Here is a 10962-nt window from a genome sequence, read left to right as displayed (position 1 = left end):
GTGTCTGGTGGAAAGCAGACTGAATCAACTGTTGCTCAAGGATTTTCCCTGTGCTTAGCTCTATTCTATTTATTTTTATCCCCAAAAAAACTCCCTAGTCCTTGCCTATGACAAACACACACATAACATGATTCAGCCACCACCATGCTTGACAATATTACCAGTGATGTGTTGTTTGGACATGCCCCAACCATAGGATTAAAGGTTCATTTCTTTGCAGTATTACTGTAGTACCTTATTGCAAACAGAATGCATGTTTTGGAATATTTTTATGCTGCACAAGCTTCCTTCTTTTCACTCAATCATTTATGTTAGTGTTGTGGAGTAATACAATGTTGTTGATACATCCTCAGTTATCTCCTATCACAGCTGTTAAACTCTGTGACTATTTTAAAATCCCCATTGGCCTCATGGTGAAATCCCTGTGCGGTTTCCTTCATCTCCAGCAACTGAGTTAGGAAGGACCCCTGTATCTTTGTAGTAACTGGGTGTGTTGATACACCATCCAAAGTGTAATTAATAACTTCAACATGCTCATATGGATTTTCAATTTGATAAGTGTCCTTCTTTGCGAACCTCCCTTGTCTTTGTGCTTCACTGCTCAACTGAGGGTATGGTTTTTCATGTTCGCTAGCTGCAGATATTCATAGGCTATACATTATCTAATTTTCCTATTAGTTGACACGTTAGCTGTCGTGTTAGGGTAGTAGATGCCTGCACAGTGGAGCTCATATGATGAGTTGGATATTTGTTTACATAGCCAACTAACAAGTTGATTGTTTTGTCCTGTTTCTACCCATGCAATTTATTTGGAAACAACCCCAGTTTCGTAACTAATCAGCTAACATTGGCAAACTCTGTAGTTAGTCTATCAGGCAAAAAACAAGAGTTGATTAGTGGAGAGAGGGAGAGATATATATATCTATAGAGAGAGAGGGGGGGAGGGAGAGAGAGAGAGAGGGAAAGAGAGAGAGAGGGGGAGAGAGAGAGAGGGGGGGAGAGAGGGAGAGAGAACGTGTGGAATGGGAGTTGTGTATTTATGATGGAAACCCCTGATTAGAAAGAGAGTATGTGTACACTGTGTTTGAGAAAAATAAATAGAGGAAGGAAGAGAGAGACTGTGTGAGAGGAGAGAGAGATGATGTTCCTGACTACAATTGTATAATATTTGTTGCTCCTCTCCTCTCCATCTGTTACTATGTTCCTCTAGGTCAGTGAAAGAGAAGGAAGTGATGTCCATCTGTTAAAATGTTCCTCTAGGTCAGTGAAAGAGAAGGAAGTGATGTCCATCTGTTACTATGTTCCTCTAGGTCAGTGAAAGAGAGGGAAGTGATGTCCATCTGTTACTATGTTCCTCTAGGTCAGTGAAAGAGAAGGAAGTGATGTCCATCTGTTACTATGTTCCTCTAGGTCAGTGAAAGACAAGGAAGTGATGTCCATCTGTTACTATGTTCCTCTAGGTCAGTGAAAGAGAAGGAAGTGATGTCCATCTGTTACTATGTTCCTCTAGGTCAGTGAAAGAGAAGGAAGTGATGTCCATCTGTTACTATGTTCCTCTAGGTCAGTGAAAGAGAAGGAAGTGATGTCCATTTGTTACTATGTTCTTCTAGGTCAGTGAAAGACAAGGAAGTGATGTCCATCTGTTACTATGTTCCTCTAGGTCAGTGAAAGAGAGGGAAGTGATGTCCATCTGTTACTATGTTCCTCTAGGTCAGTGAAAGAGAAGGAAGTGATGTCCATCTGTTACTATGTTCCTCTAGGTCAGTGAAAGAGAAGGAAGTGATGTCCATCTGTTACTATGTTCCTCTAGGTCAGTGAAAGAGAAGGAAGTGATGTCCATCTGTTACTATGTTCCTTTAGGTCAGTGAAAGAGAAGGAAGTGATGTCCATCTGTTACTATGTTCCTCTAGGTCAGTGAAAGAGAAGGAAGTGATGTCCATCTGTTACTATGTTCCTCTAGGTCAGTGAAAGAGAAGGAAGTGATGTCCATCTGTTACTATGTTCCTCTAGGTCAGTGAAAGAGAAGGAAGTGATGTCCATCTGTTAAAATGTTCCTCTAGGTCAGTGAAAGAGAAGGAAGTGATGTCCATCTGTTACTATGTTCCTCTAGGTCAGTGAAAGAGAAGGAAGTGATGTGAAGAGTCACAGCTCAGCAGCAACAGGCAGGGAGGAAGAGGAGTTAGAGATGATTGGGGGGATAGAGATGTTGTGTGAGGAGAGGGGAGAGAGAGAGGAGAGGAGAGGATAACGAGAGGAGAGTTGAGGTAGAGAGGAAGAGGAGAGTGAAGAAGAGGGAGAGGAGAGAGGATAAGGAGAGGAGCGTGGAGGTAGAGAGGAAGAGGAGAGTGAAGAGGATAGAGGACGAGGAGAGTGAAGGAGAGGAGAGTGGAGATAGAGAGTGAAGAGGCGGGAGAGGAACATGAGGAGCAGGAAGAGGAGAACAAAGCAGAGGTAGAGGAGGAAGAAGAGGGAGGGGAAGAGGGAGAGCACACCCGAGAGGAGAGCATACGTTTCCATGGCGTGTGTCTGCCCTGAGTCTCACCATTCACCCTTGCAGCACACATACTGGGCCTAATGTGACACTGGCAGGGGTTTTAGAGTTGTTTTTAAAAGTGGTAGGAGCTTATGTCAATTCCAGAGTTTGTAATGGATTAAAACAAGAAAATGGGCAGGGTTGACCATCTTTACCACTTGAGGAGTTATTTCAATGTTGGACACAAGCAAAACATTGTGAAAGTATGTGTTTTGGGGAACAACATTTCCATTTCCATCAAAATGGGTACATTGTGTGGGGGAACCTGCAAAGGCCCCTTCCCAGGAACTGCAGGTGCTGGTCCCTGAAGGTATCCAAAATGCAGCTTGTGCATTCACTTTGTGATAGGGTTACATTGGCAGGAAGAGGGGAGACCGGAGTGTGGTACCAGGATGTGGTCCGAGTTGTAACTCATTTGAAAGCAGGTGAAGTTTGAAGGCCGCAAGAGAGGGTGTGTGGTGTGCATCCGGAGTGGACGCAGGGCATAGTGTGTTCTGTGCCACTTTGCAGGATGGAGCCGTGCTTCCAGTGTAGATATAGAGGTCTATAGAGCCTGTCTGCATTCCTTATTTCTCTAACCATTAGCTTACCTGTGTAATATTGACATAAACTCAGAATCACTTGTTTTTCAAACATGTTTCTGTTTTATCAATTGCTGTGCTGAACAATGGACAGTTCATTACCTCTGTCAAATGTCTATGTAGCTTAAAGTTATGTGTGTATTGTTTATTGCAATAAAGATGATGACGCTGTATAATACACATTTACAATAGGCTTCCATCTACAGAATACAGTACATACAGCCTAATGATATATACACTATTTTAATAGCAGGACACTGTAAAGTCCATTATCCCCATGAAGAGTATGAATTAGGCTGCTTGAGAAGGTTTGAATCCTAAGCAACCTGCCGACACATTGTTGGAAGTACAATAGACCAACACACATAGGTCAAAGCTGTGTGCTGGACAATCTTGGTAGAGCATGGGTGAAATACGCATTGTGGTGCTCATGAATTTCCCATTTTTTTTGGCTTCAGACCAGTCTACTTCTCACTTAAAACATAGTTGTTTGTTTTTACTAGAATGAAACAACGATGAAGCATAGACTTTAAAGGGTAGACTTAAAAAAAAACAACAGTTCATTCAACCCCATTCTTGTTGTGGGCAAGTTGTTTTTAGTTCATATAACTGAAATCACATTACCACTCGATTAAATAGAAAAAAATATGTACTTTATAAAATATAATGATAATGAGTACGTAGCCTACAGATGAAGAACAATTTAAAAATGTTATATAAAATAAATCCCTCCCATTTCGGGACTTTCAAAGGTGAACACTGAGTTGTGACCTCATGAAAATAGCTACATTTTTACCAGTCAATTTCAACCGAGCTTTCCCGCTATTCAAAGCCCTTGTGTGCGCTGGCAATTGGCAGATTGGCCTGTTTGCATGGGGAAATGCACAAGCACAGCCTCATTACCAAAACCGAATTGAGTTCTGACAGAGAGCCTGTGTATTTCTTGAGAGGCAAAAATCTGGACATTTTTCTCCCCAGTAATTGGGGGTTGGGAGCGACGATGGGAGCGCAGAGACAGATACCAGGGGATTAAAGAATGAAGGAGTTTGTCCTGAAAATGTTTTCCTCCTATTTTGCCCCCCTATGAATCTCACCTTGCTCTATCCTCTACGCCAGTACTCAATTTTCTCTCCGAGTGTTCCTCCCAGAGTGTAGGCAGACCTCTCTCTGTAAGGTCGAGGTATTTTTTCCCCGCTGAAGTATACATGATGCTGTGATGCGTTACACTACCTCCTTCTCCTTGGTGCGAGTGCAGATTATAGTCACGGTCATGAGGAATCAACAACAAGTGTCAGTGTTTTTTGTTCTTTTTGCTGTCGCTACTTTCTTCTATTTGTCTTTGTGAAGACATACTGTATGTGCTGAATATTGAATATACAGGACAAACACAGAGCACGTTCATCGTGGCATGACGGGAATTTCTCCAGAGGAAGCTATGATTGATGGCCTCTGTCAAGTTGTCAGTCTCCCTCATGAAACTGATACTGTTAAAATGACCATGATCGCACCTGTTAGGTTGATTCACAGCTGCAATGCATAGCTACAGAGAGAGAAGGAGAGTTGTTGAATTTCAAGGTGCTATTATTGCTCTTTATACCATGTCATTGTTGAATACTAGAAGGGCATTGTAGAGCACGCATTATTTCCTTATAACGCACAATATATCGGCACGGAACCATTCAATGGATATACTGTATATAGTTCATTCTTACGGTACATGTTTTGATTTAGCTGCTTTTTAAAGCAAAAGTCCAATTGAAAACATTGGTATTGTTGAAATCGATTTTCATAAAAGCAAGCTTGGACTGATGGTTTGGTCAGCTAAAACTAACAAGTATGTTTGGTTACCACGGAAACTACTCTAGCTATCTAGTAAACTTTCTAGCTCCTTCAGTGGTAATCAACTCGGGGCTCTATGCGTTCTTTGGAAAATAATGCAACTCTGTGGAAGGTCAGTTCCACTCAGCGAGCGCATCAACATGCCTGGCTTGTTTTCTCTGTTGAAAATACTGAATCGAGCTGAATCGAAGCTTGACACCCAGAAATCGGAGTCGACACCGGGAGTCGACGCGCAAGTAGATGAATCAATTTTTACTATGCCTGACTAGTTTTGACAGCACAGATATTCCCTCATTGTTGTGCTTTGTATTTCAGTGCTTTTCTCGAGTTGCAGTCTATATAATTGATCTGCATATGAATTGTTGTTTTTCTAACCTGTAGATTTATCGGGCTTAAGCCGTAACAGAATATGAATAAACATTTACACATCCTATTTGTTTAAACAAATCCACTTGCTGAAATCTAGTTAATCATAGCTCTTCCGTGGATCCGCACAGCTGAAGCCGGGTTATTTTCCCGCTTTCACTGTCACCCACTCCCACTTTCAACCAAACAATAACATAAAATTACTAAATTGATCCAGCAGGGTAGCCTGGTGGTTAGAGTGTTAGAGTGTTGGACTAGTAACTGAAAGGTTGCAAATTCAAATCCCCAAGCTGGCAAGGTACAAATCTGTTGTTCTGCCCCTGAACAGGCAGTTAACCCACTGTTCCTAGGCCGGCATTGAAAATAAGAATTTGTTCTTAACTGACTTGCCTAGTAAAATAAAAAATTCACTCACTTCAGAGCTAATGTGGTAGTTTGCTGTTTCATCAAGCTAATTTACTTGCCAACTATTGCAGAACTGACAATTCAGTTCTATCACTAAACAATTCAGACCATCACTAAAGTTTTTGGTCAGTGTTACGATTAGGATTCCATGATTTGGGCTTCATAATAGACCCCTTGAGACCTAGACCCAGAACCACACCAGTACCTGTACACAACAAGATCTAGACCAGACTTCTTGAGACCCAGACCAGACCATTTTCAATACTTATTTTCTGTATTTATTTATTTTTCATTTGGCCAAATCAACTACTGCTATTTGAAGTATTTGAAATTATTTTCATACACTGTCTTAAAAATATTAGTCCATTTTAAAATTGGGTTCAAATTCATGGAGTATTGAAATATTTGTATTTGAAAATGCACTTGTCTGTGTATTTGAGTACTTTAAAATATACTGAACAAAAATATTAATGCAACATGCAACAATATCAAACTTTTTACTTAGTTAAAGTTCATATCAGGAAATCAGTCAATTGAAAAATGAATTAGGCCCTAATCTATGGAGTTCACATTACTGGGAAGGGTGCAGCCATGGGTGGGCCTGGGAGCCAAGCCCACCCACTGGAGAGCCAGGCCCGCCCACTGGAGAGCCAAGCCCACCCACTGGGGAGCCAAGCCCACCCACTGGAGAGCCAGGCCCGCCCACTGGAGAGCCAAGCCCGCCCACTGGAGAGCCAAGCTCGCCCACTGGAGAGCCAAGCCCGCCCACTGGGAAGCCAAGCCCGCCCACTGGAGAGCCAGGCCCGCCCACTGGAGAGCCAAGCCCGCCCACTGGGAAGCCAAGCCCGCCCACTGGGAAGCCAAGCCCGCCCACTGGAGAGCCAGGCCCGCCCACTGGGGAGCCAAGCCCGCCCACTGGGAAGCCAAGCCCGCCCACTGGAGAGCCAGGCCCGCCCACTGGAGAGCCAGGCCCGCCCACTGGAGAGCCAAGCCCACCCACTGGGGAGCCAAGCCCGCCCACTGGGGAGCCAAGCCCGCCCACTGGGGAGCCAAGCCCACCCACTGGGAGCCAAGCCCACCCACTGGGGAGCCAAGCCCGCCCACTGGAGAGCCAGGCCCGCCCACTGGGGAGCCAAGCCCACCCACTGGGAGCCAAGCCCACCCACTGGGGAGCCAAGCCCGCCCACTGGAGAGCCAAGCCCGCCCACTGGGAGCCAAGCCCACCCACTGGGAGCCAAGCCCACCCACTGGGAGCCAAGCCCACCCACTGGGAGCCAAGCCCACCCACTGGGGAGCCAAGCCCACCCACTGGGGAGCCAAGCCCGCCCACTGGGGAGCCAAGCCCGCCCACTGGAGAGCCAAGCCCACCCACTGGGGAGCCAAGCCCGCCCACTGGAGAGCCAAGCCCACCCACTGGGGAGCCAAGCCCACCCACTGGGGAGCCAAGCCCGCCCACTGGAGAGCCAAGCCCGCCCACTGGAGAGCCAAGCCCCCCCACTGGGGAGCCAAGCCCGCCCACTGGAGAGCCAAGCCCGCCCACTGGAGAGCCAAGCCCGCCCACTGGAGAGCCAAGCCCACCCACTGGGGAGCCAAGCCCGCCCACTGGGGAGCCAAGCCCGCCCACTGGAGAGCCAAGCCCACCCACTGGGGAGCCAAGCCCACCCACTGGGGAGCCAAGCCCGCCCACTGGAGAGCCAAGCCCGCCCACTGGAGAGCCAAGCCCACCGACTGGGGAGCCAAGCCCACCCACTGGGGAGCCAAGCCCGCCCACTGGGGAGCCAAGCCCGCCCACTGGGGAGCCAAGCCCGCCCACTGGGGAGCCAAGCCCGCCCACTGGGGAGCCAAGCCCACCCACTGGGGAGCCAAGCCCGCCCACTGGGGAGCCAAGCCCGCCCACTGGGGAGCCAAGCCCGCCCACTGGGAGCCAAGCCCACCCACTGGGGAGCCAGGCCCGCCCACTGGGGAGCCAGGCCCGCCCACTGGGGAGCCAAGCCCGCCCACTGGGGAGCCAGGCCCGCCCACTGGGGAGCCAAGCCCACCCACTGGGGAGCCAAGCCCGCCCACTGGGGAGCCAAGCCCGCCCACTGGGGAGCCAAGCCCGCCCACTGGGAGCCAAGCCCACCCACTGGGGAGCCAGGCCCGCCCACTGGGGAGCCAGGCCCGCCCACTGGGGAGCCAAGCCCGCCCACTGGGAGCCAAGCCCGCCCACTGGGGAGCCAAGCCCGCCCACTGGGGAGCCAGGCCCGCCCACTGGGGAGCCAAGCCCACCCACTGGGGAGCCAGGCCCAGCCACTGGGGAGCCGGGCCCGCCCACTGGGGAGCCAGGCCCAGCCACTGGGGAGCCAGGCCCAGCCACTGGGGAGCCAAGCCCACCCACTGGGGAGCCAAGCCCACCCACTGGAGAGCCAGGCCCAGCCACTGGGGAGCCAAGCCCACCCATTGGGGAGCCAAGCCCAGCCACTGGCGAGACAAGCCCACCCACTGGGGAGCCAGGCCCAGCCACTGGGGAGCCAAGCCCACCCACTGGCGAGCCAGGCCCAGCCAACAGAATTAGTTTTTCCCTACAAAAGAGCTTTATTACAGACAGAAATACTCCTCAGTTTCATCAGCTTTCTGGGTGACTGGTCTCAGATGATCCCGCAGGTGAAGAAGCCGTAAGTGGAGGTCCTGGACTGGAATGGTTACACTTGGTCTGCGGTTGTGAGGCTGATTGGATGTACTGCCAAATTCTCTAAAACAACATTGAATGTGGTAGAGAAATTAAATCAAATTCTCTGGACAGCTCTGGTGGACATTCCTGCAGTCCACATGCCAATTGCACACTCCCTCAAAGCTCCAGGCATATTGTTGTGTGACTAAACAGCACATTTTAGAGTGGCCTTTTATTGTCCCCAGCCCAAGGTGCTCCTGTATAATGATCATGCTGTTTAATCAGCTTCTTTATATGCAACACCTGTCAGGTAGATGGTTTATTTTGCGTTCATAGTTTTGTTCAGTATACATGCCAATGCTTTTGCAAATTATTTCCTAAACCAATGTTCAATTACTTGTATTTATCAAAGCAAAAACTCTCCAAATAATTATTTTGAAATGTATGTGAAATTAATTGAAATACTTAACTGTATTTGAACTCAGGTCTGATCCAGACCTAAGCTAAGCTTAACACTTTTGACCAAGATCTTTAGCCAAGACCCAAAGCAAGACCACAAGTATAACATACACTGAGTGTTCAAAACATTAAGAGCTCCTCCCTAATATTGAGTTGCACCTGGATTCACCTGGTCAGTCAATGTCTTGGAAAGAGCAGATGTTCTTAATGTTTTGTCCACTCACCATAGAGTCATGTGTGCTTGATAAACCAAATCTAAAACTCTTTCACTTAGACCACAAATAATATACCTGAAAGAAAAAGGATGAAAGAAAACATGTTGAGTGCCTCCCGAGTGGTGCAGCGGTCTAAGGCAGTGCAGCCCTGGGTTCAATCCCAGGCTGTGTCATAGCCGGCCGCACAATTGGCCAGCATTGTCCGGGTTAGGGGAGGGTTTGGCCAGTTGGGACATCCTTGTCCCATCACGCTCTAACAACTCCTTGTGGTGGGCAAGGCGCATGCAAGCTGACTTCGGTTGCCAGCTGGACAGTGTTTCCTCCGACATGTTGGTGTGGCTGGCTTCTAGGTTAAGCGAGCAGTGTGGTTTGGCAGGGTTGTGTTTCGGAGGACGCATGGCTCTTGACGTTTGCCTCTCCCGAGTCCGTAGGGGAGTTTCAGCAATGGGACAAGACTGTAACTACCAATTGGGGAGAAAAATGGGTAAAAGTATAATAAAATATTGAATTTCTTAAAACAGAGGCTACACAGACAGAGAATGATGCCAAAATGTAATTAAATGCAGGGCTTGGAGAGGCTTTGAAGAAAATATATATTTATCCAGAACAGAATAAATACATTATAGCACAAGGTCACACTGTGGAAGTGGCATAGATTCTTTGCTCGAAATCAAATCAAATAGTTGTTGTCAAATGCGACAAATTCCGTGAAATCTTTACTTACAAGCATTTCCAAACAATGCAGAGTTCAAAAGTAAGAAACATTTGCACAAAAAAAGGATATGATAAAACAATGAAATATCAATAAAGAGGGTATATACAAGGAGTACCAGTACAGAGTCAATGTGCAGGGGTACGAGGTGTTGAAGTTATTGAGGTAATATGTACATGTAGGTTGGGGTAAAAGTAACAAGGCAATCCAGATAGATAATAAACAGAGTAGCAGCAGAGTGTGTGTGTGTGTGTGTGTGTGTGTGTGTGTGTGTGTGTGTGTGTGTGTGTGTGTGTGTGTGTGTGTGTGTGTGTGTGTGTGTGTGTGTGTGTGTGTGTGTGTGTGTGTGTGTGTGTGTGTGTGTAGCATGTGTGTGTAGTGTGTGTAGTATGTGTGTGTGTGTGTCAGTGTAGTATGTGTGAGTGTGTGTCAGTGTAGTGTGTGTGGGTAGAGTCCATTGAGTGTGCATAGAGCTAGTGCAGGAGAGTCAGGGAAAAAGATAGGGGGTCAATGCAAATAGTCCAGGTAGCCATTTGCTTAACCTTCATTAGTCTTATGGCTTGGGGTTAGAAGCTGTTCACGAGCCTTTTGGTCCCAGAGCCTTTTGGCTCCGGTTCCGCAGTGTGGAGTGCAATGAAGATTGCATAATCTGTGGATCTGTTGGGGCGCAATATGATCTATTCAATGGTTTTCTAAGATACGTGAGATTCTAATGTGTGTATTTCTCAAATGTGCTGTCAGATATTGATGTAGCTCTTTTATGCACACTGTATTGTAAGCTCACTATTCTACATACGGAAAAATCAAACTCGCCTTCTAGAAACGCCATGCATGACAAAATGGAACAAAATAGCTTTTCTTGGGCTACCTAAGGATGGCATGCACATCTGGAGTAATTGCTTTTTAACAATAGGCTTGGTTACACTGCTGAGTTCCCATTTGTGAGATGAACTAATTATGGAAATGTGATTCTCCATGCACAACTCCCTGTTTAATAAAACACAAGTAAGACACACACCTCAGGTAGATTGATTAATAACTTTATATACTGACTTAGAACTAAGCGGAATACCCAAAAGCCTTGGTATCAGTTGTAATCCAAGGGATTCCTAACAGCCTTAGATTTGGAAAACTACAAAAGAAACCTAACAAATATGCAAATACAGCGTATTCCTAATTTTTCTATGAGACCAGTTATGACC

General features: G+C 46.9%; 1 protein-coding gene across 4 annotated transcripts in view; it reads left to right on the top strand.

The window, feature by feature from the left end:
• Positions 1-10962, top strand: part of LOC135523474 (KH domain-containing, RNA-binding, signal transduction-associated protein 2-like) — a 142532-nt gene that overhangs the window by 105032 nt on the left and 26538 nt on the right. The gene's annotated exons all lie outside the window — the stretch shown is intronic.

The sequence above is a fragment of the Oncorhynchus masou genome, chromosome 31, assembly GCF_036934945.1.
Source record: "Oncorhynchus masou masou isolate Uvic2021 chromosome 31, UVic_Omas_1.1, whole genome shotgun sequence".
Classification (NCBI taxonomy): domain Eukaryota; kingdom Metazoa; phylum Chordata; class Actinopteri; order Salmoniformes; family Salmonidae; genus Oncorhynchus; species Oncorhynchus masou.
This window is presented reverse-complemented; position numbering and strand designations above follow the sequence as displayed.